This window comes from Puma concolor, chromosome A1 (assembly GCF_028749965.1).
Source record: "Puma concolor isolate L17-30 chromosome A1, mPumCon1.1.hap2, whole genome shotgun sequence".
Taxonomy (NCBI): Eukaryota; Metazoa; Chordata; class Mammalia; order Carnivora; family Felidae; genus Puma; species Puma concolor.
In genome coordinates, this window is record NC_141667.1 from 142,515,446 (window position 1) to 142,530,088 (window position 14,643).

Below are 14,643 nucleotides of genomic sequence, written 5' to 3' on the forward strand. Positions count from 1 at the left end.
TTTTTCAAGATTTTAATTCAGAAAATTTTTTTTTTAAGAAAAACACTTTACTAAAATCCAGTAGGAAGATAAATTGTAGAAACTGCATACAACATAAAACATCCAGTTACAAAGCTGCAATCTTGATAAACAACCAGCCACAGACATACTACCAAGCTATCAGTCCCAAATCCCCTCATTTGTATTGGAGGGGCTGGTTCAGCAGAGGTTCAATTGGGTCAAATTTGGTTTCCTGATTCTTTTTTTTTTCTAATTGTTGATTTTTCATAGAGAGAGAATGTGCATGCCTTAATGGGGCAGAGAGACAGGGAAACAGAGGATCCAAATCCAGCTCCACACTGGCAGTATAGAGCCCAATGTGGGGCTCAAACTCACCAACCATGAGATCATGACCTGAGCCGAAGACGAATGCTTAACCAACTGAGCCACCCAGGTGCCCTGGTTTCCTGATTCTTCAGGGCTGGTCAAATGAGTTTGCATGGCATGGTTCCAAGCAAACACAAAATGACCCTTCTGAAACCATCAAGGGTTCTGTGTTTTGTTTAGTACTGAGGATTTATTTGTACTCCTGACTCTGACCTATCCCTCAAGTACCCTGGAATTTGTGATTTCTCTAGTTCTTCTGGCCACTGATGGCCCAAGTAAGACTGTGGTGCCAGAACAACAGCTCTCCTGGTCTGTGGACATAAGCAGTAACTTCTCATGGGGGAAAGGACAGGCTGAGCAAGGCTGAGCAGTCTACCACAAGGACCTCCTGAGTGGCCAAAGACCCTGTGGCATTGACACAGGGCCATGGGGTAGAAGGCATGGAAGGCAAAGGTGCTACTCTGCAGCAGGTGCAGTGGGGTGTCGAGATTTGGACATGAGGAACACATGAGAGAAGAGGAAGAACATTTCGGCAAAGTTCCCCATGGGAGGCACTATCAACAGCCAAGCATGGAGTAGAAACCAGCGACCTGAGGTAAGCCCCTCTTCCTGGCAGTCACTGGCCAAACTAGAGGTGCTGCTCATTCTTCTGTTTCTGACCAAAGCTGTGGATTTTCTGCACAGTTTCAGTGAGCCAGGCAACCCTGGTGAGTCCCTTGGTGGTCAGGGCTATTGGGACCTGTGTTTTCAGCCAAAGCCATGACAAGAATCTCCTGCTGCTGGAGCCTCTGCAGAGGCTGAGGGAGCAGGTCCTGAAGATGAAGGCTCACAAATTCAGGGCTGACTTCCTGAAGTCGCACAAATCTCCAGAAACATTTTTCTCTAAGTTGTTCTTGCAGGGTGGTCCAGGACCTCTACATGTTGGCAGCAAATTGAGAGTAGAGCTCTAGGTGGGGGCAGAAGACTTCCAGCCCCTGTCCCCAGTGCCCTACTTTGGAGGTAGGGAAGCAGCTCTTGGCTGGTGTCATAAATGAGTTCCCAGGACCCAGAGTGGGCCTGGTGCTTTGCTAGTTGTAGAGTGCCCTTGGCTCTTGGAATTCCCATGAAATACATGGCCACCACCAGCTCTGGCTGTTCCTGGTAGCACCCTCGGTCTCCATCAGCTCCCAGGCAGTGCAGGCACATTTCAGCTCCCAGGCACACACTGCTATAGCACCTGGCCTCTCCTGCTGGGCTGAGGGGTCAGTGCCCTAATCCAGAAACTCTTGCTGCCTAGATAGCTTTCTCACTTCTAAACATTTTTTTTAAACGTGTGTGCAGATTTTTCTCAGTAGATTTAGTCTAAAACAGAGTTTCTCAATCTCGGCACTCTTGACATTTTGGGTCAGACACTTCATTGTGGAGGACAGTCGGATGCACTACAGGATGGCAGCAGCTTGCCCACCTCTATCCACTGGGCGCCAGTATCACTTCCCCAGTTCTGACGAGCAAAAATGTCTCCAGACATTGCCAAATATCCCCTCGGGAGACTATTGCCCCACTTCAGAACTACTGGTAAAAAATAACTACTTTTGCATTACCAGAAGAGGAAACTGAACATATTTAAACTCCTTGAATTCTGGTTATTTTTATGCAAAAAATAAAATACAGCATTATAAGGATTATATAACCTAGAAAACGCTCGACTTAGTGTTTCATATATAAGAAACTATTTTGGGGAGCCAGACATGTGCCTAAAGATATAAAGATAGTTAATAATATATTTAGGATGGGTCAGTAAATAATAATTATTAAATGTGTCCATAACCCATGCTTGTTAATAATTTGAATCTATTACATGTTTATGAAGTTACCGGGATTTTTCTCAACTTATTTTACATTTATTATCCATTTCACCCTCAGAATAATCCAAGGAGATAGGTACATTGTTGTTCTCATCTTTAACATGTAGAAAATGAGGTGCAGAGATGTTAAGTAACTTGCCCAGTATTGACAGGAGATAAGTGACAGCACTAGAATTCCAACTGAAGCCTTCAGTCTCTAGAGACTCAGCTTTCATAGTTTGCTTTTTTTTAAAGAATGAAGCTTAATAATAAAAATGTGCTTTGAATTCCTGGTTGCAACGATTTCTGGATGTGATGGATTTTATTGAATTAGTCACTGTGTTTCTCTTCGGGGTTCTTTTAATGCTTGCTCATAGCTCTTTTAAAAAGGATGAAGACTGAGTTCATTTAAGACCATTTTGTTCAGTACTTAAATAAGCTGAATGATGTTCATAATAATGAGATTTTGGATTATATGTGCAAAGATTTAAAATGTCCCAGGAGGAATTTAGTATAGAATTCATAAAATATTTCTTGACAGCTAGAGTTCTTAAGCACAATTGTGGCCAAAAAGTAATAGAATATCGAAAAGTGGAAAAATAAAAAACAGCTAACAATATGACTGCTATAATTTACCAGCATAACTTCCTAATGGGATTCAGGTCATAAATTGAATTTCCAGGTGAAAAGTCACTATTAAAAGTTGTTGAGAACCAAGCCAAGATTATTAGGATGATATAGAATGGGTAGAGATAAAGGAGAAGAGCAGACATGTTTAAGTAATATCCTCTGTTCTAAAAATCAACTGTTATTAGTTATGCATTAATATGTAAAGAAGTATAAGGTGTGCATACTACTACACAATTTGGACCTCGGAATTTCAAATAAATGACCATGCACCTGAGGTGAAGCAGGGAAGATATGATGCAAGAAGGAGAGATATTTTACTAGTGGGCAGGCAAGGACATGGGCATATTTAAATTTGGTAAGCAGAAAGAAATCTTTATTAGTGCTTATACAGTTAGAACTACGTATGTCCAAGTACACATGCACACGTTTACATATATATTCAAACACATTTTTGTCTGATCTAGTTTATTACCTGTTTGTTTTGTTTTGTTTTTAATGTTATTTCTTTTGAGAGAGGAGAGAAGAGTAGAGAGAGAGAGAGAGAGAGAGAGAGAGAGAATCCCAACCATGCTTCACACTCAGCATGGAGCCCGACATGGGCTTGATCCCATGAAACCATGAAATCATGACCTGAGCCAAAATCAAGAATCAGACACTTAATCACCTGAGTCACCCAGGCTCTCTGTTTATTATGCCCTAAAGATGCACTCAACAAGCCCAGACATATTTGTCTTTCTAAGAACAGTAGTATAGTTATGGTATTAACATAATCTATTCCCCTAAATTACACATAGAGAGTGATTCCAGAACCCAAATGTGGGTCATTCATGTTTAACTTGGAAAAACTTTATGTCATACTCAAATAGCATATAAGATGCTATTAGGTCATGTTCGCATTAATAAATTATTATTTTATATCTCTATGTTAAACACATAGAGAAAGATAATTAAAGGAAGGAGCCTAGATTTTAAGAAATAAAATTATTTAGGGTTTCCCCAAAGCTTTGTAGCCTATGTAGAATCGTGACAATATAATTTGACACTGGTCCTAGCCATGATAGTATGACCAGTACTAGCCTAGCTCTTCAAAAATAAAACAGAAAGCTTAATGAGGCAATTGTTTGCCAAAAGTGGACAAAAGGGACAAAAGATTGCAGGTTTTGAGAGTCTGGGAATACATGGAGTAAGACCCACAACATCCGTGGCTTAGTGTGTACAGGCACTTTCTAGAACACAGGAAAGCCAGGGACAAACAGAGCATGATAGTCTTTCTAAACTGAGGAAATACAGATTGGCGATATAAATCATTAAACTGACTGGAGGTTGTGGATTAGGATAAAAAACAAAAGGGAGCTGAATAAAAGACAACTCCCAGAATCTACATGGAGTTCCTCTTACTTTGCTGGTCAAATACTATGCTGTGTGTATTGTGAGTGAGACTCTGGAAGGTCTGGAAGAGAACAGATGCTAGCCGTAAGCTAGCTGGACATTGTAGCACCTGTGCTGTCTAGGAGACACAGAGGTCCAGCAAGAACGGAAAGTCTCTGCTGAACACTTGGTACTTTGCCTGACTCCCAGGAAGTCACTTACTGATCCTAGAATAATAGGTAATACAGACTCACTCTAACAAAGCTTTTTATAAGCATGGTTACCAGTAAGGGGATGCTTGCAAGAATGAAACTAAGCACTTCCCAGAGAAAGGCAACAGAAACTGACCACAAGAAAGCCTAGATGTTGGAATCAGTAGATGAGGTGCGTATGTATTTACATATGTCCAGAGACGTAAATGAATGTGTGTTCATAATAAATAAACAGATGAACCTGAAAAGTAAAATATTTTAATTTTTTAAATGTTTATTTATTTTTGAGAGAGAGAGAGAGACAGACAGAGTGTGAACAGGGGAGGGGCAGAGAGAGGGAGACACAGAATCGGAAGCAGGCTCCAGGCTCTGAGCTGTCAGCACAGAGCCCGACACGGGGCTCGAATTCATGGACCGTGAGATATGACCTGAACCGAAATCAGATGCTTAACCAACTGAGCCACCCAGGCACCCTGAAAAGCAAAAGGGGGTGAGTGAATGGGTTAACAACAGCTTGGAAACAACAGAAGAAAAAGAAAAAAATAGAGACTCAAAGATGCATGAGTCAAAATTAAGTGGTAAAACATAAACATAAATGGTAAAATAGAAATATAAGTATAAAACATTATATATATATATATATATATATAAATGGTCCCAGATAGAAGGACAGGGGAAAAGAAAAAAATGCTTGAAGAAATGAGGACTCAAACTCACCATAATTTGGTAAAAAAATAAATAAATAAATATCAAGATCCAGGAAGGCCAGCAAATCTCAGAAAGAATGTATAGAAATAAAACACATTTGGATACGTTACCTTCTAACAGCTGAAAATGATAAATCAAGGTAAAATCTTGAGAGCAGCAAGAAAAACAACACATGCGAGAGCAATGAAACAAATGACAATTGACTTGTTTTAATGTTTACTTATTTATTTTTGAGAGGAAGAGAGAGAGAGAAGAGAGGAGGGGCAGAGGGAGAGGGAGAGGGAGAGAGAAAATCCAAAGCAGTCTCTGCACCCTCAGCACAGAGCCCAACTTGGGACTCGAACTCACGAACCATGAGACAAAATCAAGAGTCAGATGCTTAACCAACTGAGCCAACCAGGTGCCCCCAAGTGATGACTGATTTCTAATCAGGCAGTGCAGACCAAAAAGAACATAATCTTAATAGTTAAAAAAAAAAAAAAAAAAAAAAAACTTGTCAACTCAGAAATTTATATCAAGTGAAAATATGCTTCAAATATGAATGTGATAAGAAAAAAATTTTTAGATTAAAAAAAAAAAAACATGAAGCAAATTCATGTTATTCAAACTGAAGGAAAGTGACCAACATGGCAACTTCAATATACAGGAAGAGACAAAGAACAACAGAGATATAAATATCTGGGAGTGCCTGGGTGGCTCAGTGGATTAAGCGTCACACTCTTAACTATTCTTACATGACAGTCCAGATGGCGGCATTTCCAAACCTTAAGCTGTTAACATCCTTCTACTCTCTGAACCTTGATATGGTGACATTTGTCTCACGGCTTCCTATCCTTATGCATCATAATAATCAACTCCCCTTTATGCAGCATTCTCCTTCTCAAGGAAGAAAATACAGTCCCAAAGTTCCCAGCCCAAGTGTGACTACATCTCTTTGGGCAAAACGTGGCTACACACCCACCCTAGACTGAACGTTGGCAAAGGAGAACAGGCCACCAATATTAGACCTGACCTGTCATGATTTAGACATTGGGCATTTTACTGTTGCTCAACCATGGGTCTATTAGTTAAAAAAAAAAAAAAAAAAAAACAGGGGGTGGGGAGCACTGGCTATTGAATAGACAACCAGTAGAATGCACCACATTTGGAAAGACAAAATTAATCTGGAATTAGTGTACAGAATGGATGAGGGAGTGAGTTATAAAGGGAGGTATTAAATAAAGGGAGCGATGGACAGAGCATATGGAGGCAGATCATTAACCAGAGCACTGCCAGTAAGAGACTGCCTCAACAGTGCATGAGTATAACCTTGGAAGACATAAACTACCATCTAATGTGAAGTTATAGAAAAGAGAACGCGAGAGATCCTATTTGGTTTGTACTCTGTGTTACCAGATTGTTTAATTGCTTTAATTTCTTCATATCCCCAGGAGACCACTTAGAATTGTCTCATGTGTTTCCCAATTTAATTTCTATCGAATACTTTTAAACCTCCTTCCTATACTCTTCACCTACCCTCTGGCTTTTCTGGCAAAGGAGTACTGGCAGTCTTGCTGCTATCTTTTACTTATTAAAATGTCTTCGTTTGCACCAGCCTAATGCAGCATTCAGCACTTGGCATGCTGCCATGTTGGTTATTCCTTTTAGCTTGGGTTTTCAATTCCTGTTTTAAAAGAACATAACACCCAGTGGGCAATATGGAGATTAGAAGCAGCAAATGACACGACAAGGGCAAAAAACATATGTTATAAACATTATACATTTCCCTACAAGGGTGGGTATGAGTGGTAGCAAAGTAAACACAGACAATAAACACTCTGCTTCATTATGCTTTCTTTGTCACATACATTTTATTTATATATTTATTTATTTATTTAAATTCAACTTAGTTAACATTCCATGTAGTATTGGTTTCAGGAGTAGACTCATCACTTACCCAAAACACCCAATGTTCATCCCAACAAGTGCCTTCCTTAATGCCCATCACCCACCTAGCTCATACATTTTTTTTTTTAATTTTTAATTAGGCTCCATGTCCAGCCCAGAGCCCAACATGGGGCTTAAACTCACAACCCTGACAACAAGAACTGAGCCGAGATCAAGAGTCAGATGCTTCATCGACGGAGCCAAGTAGTCAACACCATACATTTTTTTTTTTTAATCCATAATCATGGCTTGTGCCTAGGTCCTTCCTGTCTATTGTCAACCGACAGAGCTATAATACAGAGAACAATACTCAAACAGGACACCTGAAGTTTTCTAATCAAATGGGAATAATACTTCTGGAACCAGTGCTTACCAATTTATCCAGAAATCTCACTATGTCTACACTGCAGCAGAATCAGTCCATTTATTTTGCACACAGTGCTACATGTGGTCAAGTACAGCTTCCTAAAACAAAAGCCATCTCTGAACAAAACTTGATTCATAGGAGTAATCAGATTTCACCATTAAATTTATTGGGCATGTAATTTATAGGCACAAACCACAGCCAATATTGTAGGTGTGGCAAATAATTTTTAAAAATCAAAAATTAACGACCAGAGATTAAAACATACAATGGTAGCAGACACATTCTGATAAATCATAACATACATTTCTCAGTTGATATTAAGTGCTCACTTATACTTTAAAGCAATACCTGCTCTGCTTTTTTTCTTTTTTTTTAACTGAAAAGTTTCTTCTTAACTTCATGACAAGGGAGACCTACCAAAGCCTTCCTATCTACTCTGGAACGTTAACTTCAAAGAAAGGGAACAAATTCTAGGTTGGTAATGATCAGCTCTTCAATGTCCTTATGCTTAAAAAAATACAGTAATGCTTAAAAAAATAAATAAATAAAAATAAAAACAAAAACAAAAAAATAACTTGGGTTCATTGTTGAAGTCTCTTCCAATTGTATTAAGAAATAGGTATCTGGGGCGCCCGGGTGGCTCAGCTGGATGAGCCTCCAACTTCGGCTCAGGTCATGATCCCGCATCCCGTGAGTTCGAGCCCCACGTCAGGCTCTGTGCTAACAGCTCAGAGCCTGAAGCCTGCTTCAGATTCTGTGTCTCCCTCTCTCTTCCCCTTCCCCGCTCATGCTCTGTCTCTCTCTGTCTCTCAAAGATGAATAAACGTTAAAAAAAATTTTTTTTAAAGAAATAGGTATCTCATTTCTTTATTCTCCTCAGACCATAGTAATGAGCTCTGAAAAAATTTATAATAAATATTAACTTAAAACATAAATTCTTGCATAAAGATAGACTAACATACTTAATATAATCATTTTCTTTGCTACATGACTTTATATATATTCAATCTACATTTTATATGATTTTAATATATTTTTTAATGTTTTACTTCTAGAAATTGGTAGATACTATGTCCCAAGTTGCCGTACTGATTAATTTTTCTTCCAACAAATGGAAAACAGAAGATGGAGAGTAAAATATGTCTTACAGCCATGTAGCCACTTTAGCCATATCCTGGGTGAAACAATGTGCCTTTTTAAAAGCAGTACTAATGATCAATATGGGGGTTTTGTACATTATCAATAGGGTGGTAACCCAAAGCTTTCATCAATTTACCTTTTCCTGATTCCAATTACAATACAAAAATATACATAATGTACTAATTCAAAAGCTCTCCATGCCAACAAATAATATCGATGTCTAAATACATAGCACCAAGACTAAATACCTAACACCGACTAAAGGTTAAAGAGGTATCTTTTGTTTTTCCCCTGTTGACAAAAGACCCCATCTGCTGGTTTCTATCATCAAAACAGCTTCCAGACAATTCATTAGGAAAACTAAATACTTAGCAACCCATACTACTTTTGTACACAGATATATTGACTCCTCCTCCAGCACCGTGTCCCTGGACACCTAAACATTATTGAAGTCCTTTATATTACGCTTGTTTAAACAAAGGTATGTACGAGTCTAAGAAGTTCCCAAAAGAATTCACAAACCATTTCAGTGCAGCAATTAAGGTAAAATGGAAGAGCAATAAAAGATTTTAGCCATGTGATCTTGTGAGCCTCACAGGAAAGGAGGAAGTTTCAACAGGAAGTGACTTAGACGCTGCGAGTTTATTCTTCCTCCCTATGTACCATGTTTCATATTCTGGAAAAGAAGCATCAACTTCAAATATAAATACTATATATATATATATATATATATATATATATATATATAACTTCAAATATAAATATTATACATACATATATATGTATGTACTATAAGTACTAAAATACATTTCATGTTAAATAAAAATGTTAGATCACTTCAAAACAACTCAGAACTCAGGGGAGATGATGCACAAAAGAACATACTTCTACTCACATTGTTTATTCCTTTAAGACATATTTATTTTGCAACAAACACTGAAAACTCTAGAGGCCTAGGGAGAATATAGGACAAAGAAGCATGATAATTGCTCTCCAAGGACTCTTCACTTTGCCTTCAATTTTATACAGACCCCTTTCACACACTCTTAAGGTTTGCAACTTGAAGTTCTTGAAGCACTAGCCAAAATGTTGTCTTTATTATCAGAAAAATATTATTGTAGCCAAAAAGTTAAAATTATGAATTTTTTTAAATTATCTATTTCCCCTTCTTGAGTGACCAGAGAATAAGGAATCAATTTGTTACTTCCTTTTGCAGTTTCCAGAAGCCCCCCCAAATTATCTTCTCAATTCTAATTCTACTTTTGTGATGGTTCTTTTTAAACTCCTACTTCAGCTTCACTACACCAAACACACTCCTCCAGTGTTGCTGTCTCATGGCTCAAGACGGATTTTCTACACTTTTCCTTTGAACAAGTTCTGGAAATTCAGAGGGCTCATGATCTTAAATCAAGTAACTATCCCCATGGCTGTGGTGTTGGAAAGCAAGACAATCACTTTCTAGGAACTTGCTTTTTGTCACTTTCACAATTACCTAGTCTTTGTTTATCTGAAGAAAGTTGAGGGACTCCTGGGTGGTGCAGTCGGTTGAGCTTCTGACTCTTGCTAACGGTTCAGGTCGTGATCTCACAGTCATGAGATTAAGCCCCGTGTCAGGCTCTGCAATGAACATGCAGCCTGCTTGGGATTCTCTTTCTCTCTCCCCCCTCCTCTGCTCATGCTCTCTTTCTCAAAATAAATAAACACTTAAAAAATAAAATAAATTAGTAAGTTGTGTAAGAGACTTCAGATGCCTAAATGTCAGACGTGGTCCTTTTTTACAGAGAAAATAAAGAGTATTTCAGTAGAATCATAATCCACTTTATGCAGAAACTAAGCAAACACATGAAGTTCTTGTAAGCAAGTGAGGGAGTGAGGTTTCACTGGTAAATAAAATTATTTCAAATTGCTCAGATTTATTTTAAGTCAGCTTTGGAATCATTTAAAAATCATAACATATGCAAGTCCTGTGCTAGTCCAGCTGCTTAATTTTCCAGGATTATTTATAAATCACTTTTGTTCAATAAGTAAAATTACCTTCCCTGCTAAATTTGAATTACCAGACACTTCCAAAATATTTCTCAAACCAGCAACTGTTTTCTCATTCGCTACTTGGCATGTCTTCAACAACTTATTTAACACTTGTAGCAGTGTCTCAAAGATCTGATCCATTGTGTTGGAGTGATTTGTTTTCCCACTGCAGCATCGTTTGATTTCCAACAGACAGTATTTCTGCAAATAAGCTTCAGAAGTGTGAAGCGCTTCCATCACAGTCATGCACAAATGTGCCCAAACCTAACAGGCATGAAATAGTTAAATGGCAAAGCCCTAAGCAGCTGCAGCCAACAGCAACACATGATACGGTCCAAGAAATAACCTGAGAGACACTCCTTTGATTAATGCACTGAAAGATACTGAAATAGTTGTTCTCTTTCTGCCAAAAGCCAGAATGGTTTAAGACTGTTGGTCAAACTGAAATGATTATAAGAATCACCTAGGCAGCATTTTAAATCTAGAGATTCTTGGGTTCCATGCCCGGCAATTTTGTTCAGTAGCATTGGGGACAGGGGGAAATCACTATTTTTTTTTTTAAGTGCCCCAGTCCTCTGCTCAGGCAGGATTAGAATAAATGATAAAACCATACATCAATACCAAGTGTTCTATATAAATACCAATTGTATTTTGGTATATTTACTTTCAGAAATCATTCATGTATATACATACACTCAGTTTAGTGATCTTGGCTACAGTTCATTTAATTATGTGTCTAGAAATATTTTTTTAATTGGACACTTTTAGATATTCTTGCACAGAAATTTCTGAACTCAGTGGACCCAAATGATCAATATTCTCACGCATGAGTAAGTAGATCCTGTAATCAGCAACCCTTACAGAAAAAAACAGAAACAAAGTCTATTTGGATTTTAATTTCCTTCATGTGAAATGTGATGAAAGAACCATCTGAGCTGTGACCATATGGAAACCACTGATCTACACCTCTCCTTCCTCCTGCCCCTCACCATCCCTTCTAAGGAGAGGAACAGCATTCCCAGGAAACTGTACTAGGCCATTTTGCAAAGAGGAAAGTGCTATCACTCCCCTACCTTCTAAATTCATATGGATAAATGCCATAGCATCTAGGAGCAGGAAGATCCCAAGTTGTATATATGTGGGAGACAAATCTACATTCTCTAAAGGCTATGTAAGGGGTGGTTAGAGCCTACTCTAGACCTGTGTCCAATCCTCATGATGACACTTATACACTTTCTACTTTGTCTATGTATTTAACCTCTCTTTGCTTTACTCTCCTGATCTGGACAAATGGGGTACACTTTAATATTTACCCCATTATCACCATATCTGTGATTTGCTACCTTAGTATTCAGAGGGCCAACAGACCAGCAGCATAGGCCCTACCTACAGCCTGTGAGAAATGCAGGACTTGGGCCCTGTCCCAGAATATGCATTTTTAATACAATTTTCACACGTGGCATCCGACAGTTTAAGAAGCACTGACTTAAGACATGGGAGGATCTTAGAATTTTAAGGAATTTACAAATTTGCTGTTATTATTTAGTTTAAATCTGAACATTAAACAAAGCCAAGAATTAAAAATTCTGCCAACAAGTATATAGACCTGATAGAAGCAGTGTCCAGTACGGTCTGTTGGGGACAAATCAGAACCAACAGAAACCAGTTTGGACCAACAAAGAACATGTACAGATGATGGCAAAACTAGAGACTGAGAAAGATGACATAGGAAGAACTACAAGAGAAATCTATCTCTGACAAATTTCCTTCAAGATTGTCTCTCTGGGAAGGGAGATAGAAAAGTCAATAAATAACAGTGAAGGTTTAATAATGCATGCACACAGAACACAGATAGGTTAAAAAATAGAGACAGAGAGAGAGAGAGGTGCACTCTGCCTGGAGAGGTCAGAGAATGCTTTTTCAGGGGACCCACATCTGAACTGGGTTTTAAAGAAGACATGTAGACAAAGAAAAAGGCATTCTGAGCTTTGGAAATCTCAATACAAATGCTTGAGGTCTTCACTGCATGGTCGCTGAAATTCAAGGTCACTACACCTTGCATGTGGGTGGCATGGCTCTGTGTTTATGAAGGAGAAAACCAGAAAAGGGTGTTGAAATGCTGCTAGATAAATGCTAGGGCCTGTCCCTCTGCCACACAGTTCTGTTGTTCAGGATGGGCCCAGAAATCTGCACTTATAGGCTGTCCATCATTCTGCTATATTTGATAAGACATGATACTGGTGTGTGACTTAATTATGAAATGTTTTTATTTCTTTTTAATAAGCATAACTGTGTCCCGGGCCAAATGAGCTGCCAATGAAGGGTTAAACTAGTGAAGTGACCAACATTATTGTTTAAGTGGAAAAGTTGGAGAAATGTGGTTATGCATTTATTTATAAATGGACAGTTAAAGGTATTGACTCTGGAGCCAACGTTCCAGATGTACTATGCAACCTTGTACAATCACTTTAATGCCCTGTGCCTCCTGACTTATCTCTGAAACGGAACACATAATGAGGCAGTTGAGGATCATGAAGCATCACTAACATTGTTTAACATACAGTAAACATATAGTAATAATAAATGCTTAGTCATCACCATCATAACCATGCTACGCCAGACTTCATACGATAGAGTTTTATGAACAATGCATCTGCCCCAAGTAAAGATTACAGAAGGATATATTTAAAAATCCTGTTACGGGGCGCCTGGGTGGCACAGTCGGTTAAGCGTCCGACTTCAGCCAGGTCACGATCTCGCAGTCCGTGAGTTCGAGTCCCGCGTCAGGCTCTGGGCTGATGGCTCGGAGCCTGGAGCCTGTTTCTGATTCTGTGTCTCCCTCTCTCTCTGCCCCTCCCCCGTTCATGCTCTGTCTCTCTCTGTCCCAAAAATAAATAAAAACGTTGAAAAAAAATTTAAAAATAAATAAATAAATAAAAATCCTGTTAACGGGGGCACCTGGGTGGCTCAGTCGGTTAAGCGTCTGACTCTTGGTTTCGGCTCAGGTCATGATCTCATGGTGTCATAAGTTTGCGCCCCATGTCAGGTTCTGCACTGGCAGCACAGAGCCTGCTAGGAATTCTCTCTCTCTCTCTCTCTCTCTCTCTCTCTCTCTCTCTCTGCCCCTCCTCCACTTATAGTCTCTCCTTCCTAAAATAAATTTAAAAATTTTTTTTTAAAAGAGTGGTTTAAAAAAATCCTCACACTCAGTGCCTTATGCATAGATAGAAGTTCATACTTATTTCAAAACTTCTCAGTACCCTTTTAAAAAGTAGAAATATTTCCTTGTACAAGTCTTCTTTTGTATTTTGAAGTATACATGGAATAGTGGCTCACTGATGTCAAATCTAATCAGAAAGATGAATGCTTGGCTACTATAAAGCAGCAAGACTTAAATAGTCTCTTGAGGCCAAATGTGTTCTTTCTCAAACCAAACTCACTGAAACAATGCACAGACTCCAGACTTAAACCAAGACATGGGCAGAGAAAAGTTTGAAAGACTTTAATACAGTTACCACATCGCACAGAATTCCATCTCTCTCTTCTTAAAAATAATCTAATACAAGAATAAGTTAGCCAAGCCATGGCTCATTATAACAACAGATGCATCATCTAGGAATTCACAATCTGTTTGTACATTCATTCTTTTTTGGAATCTTGCAGTTAACACAATACTGTTGAAAGATGTTGAGGCTTGGTAGATTTGAAATATTTTGGTGATAGGCATGCTCATTCCTTATTAGCAGCACTATGAATCAGTAACGACTGACATGTATTAAAAATTTCAAATAATTTCTTTTCCAGTGATTATACATTCCAAACTTAAATGCATTAAAAGATCACTATAACTTTCTCTTGATAACTCTGCTTTTCAAATGGTATATAACAAGATACGAATACCTAAAACTATGGAAACATATGTATAAATTGAAACTAACGTGTACTTATTTAACTCAGGCCTTTTTGAGGACATAATTTATCCTGGATGCGCTGCTTTTTCTGAGTAGTAAACATAAGCTGACGATATATATATATATATACTGTATAGCTGGTATTCCAGGAACTTAAAATCTTG

General features: G+C 38.4%; 1 pseudogene; it reads right to left on the bottom strand.

The window, feature by feature from the left end:
* Window positions 1–613: 613 nt before the first annotated feature.
* LOC112860696 (rho guanine nucleotide exchange factor 39 pseudogene) lies at window positions 614–10,814 on the bottom strand (annotated as a pseudogene).
* Window positions 10,815–14,643: the final 3,829 nt, after the last annotated feature.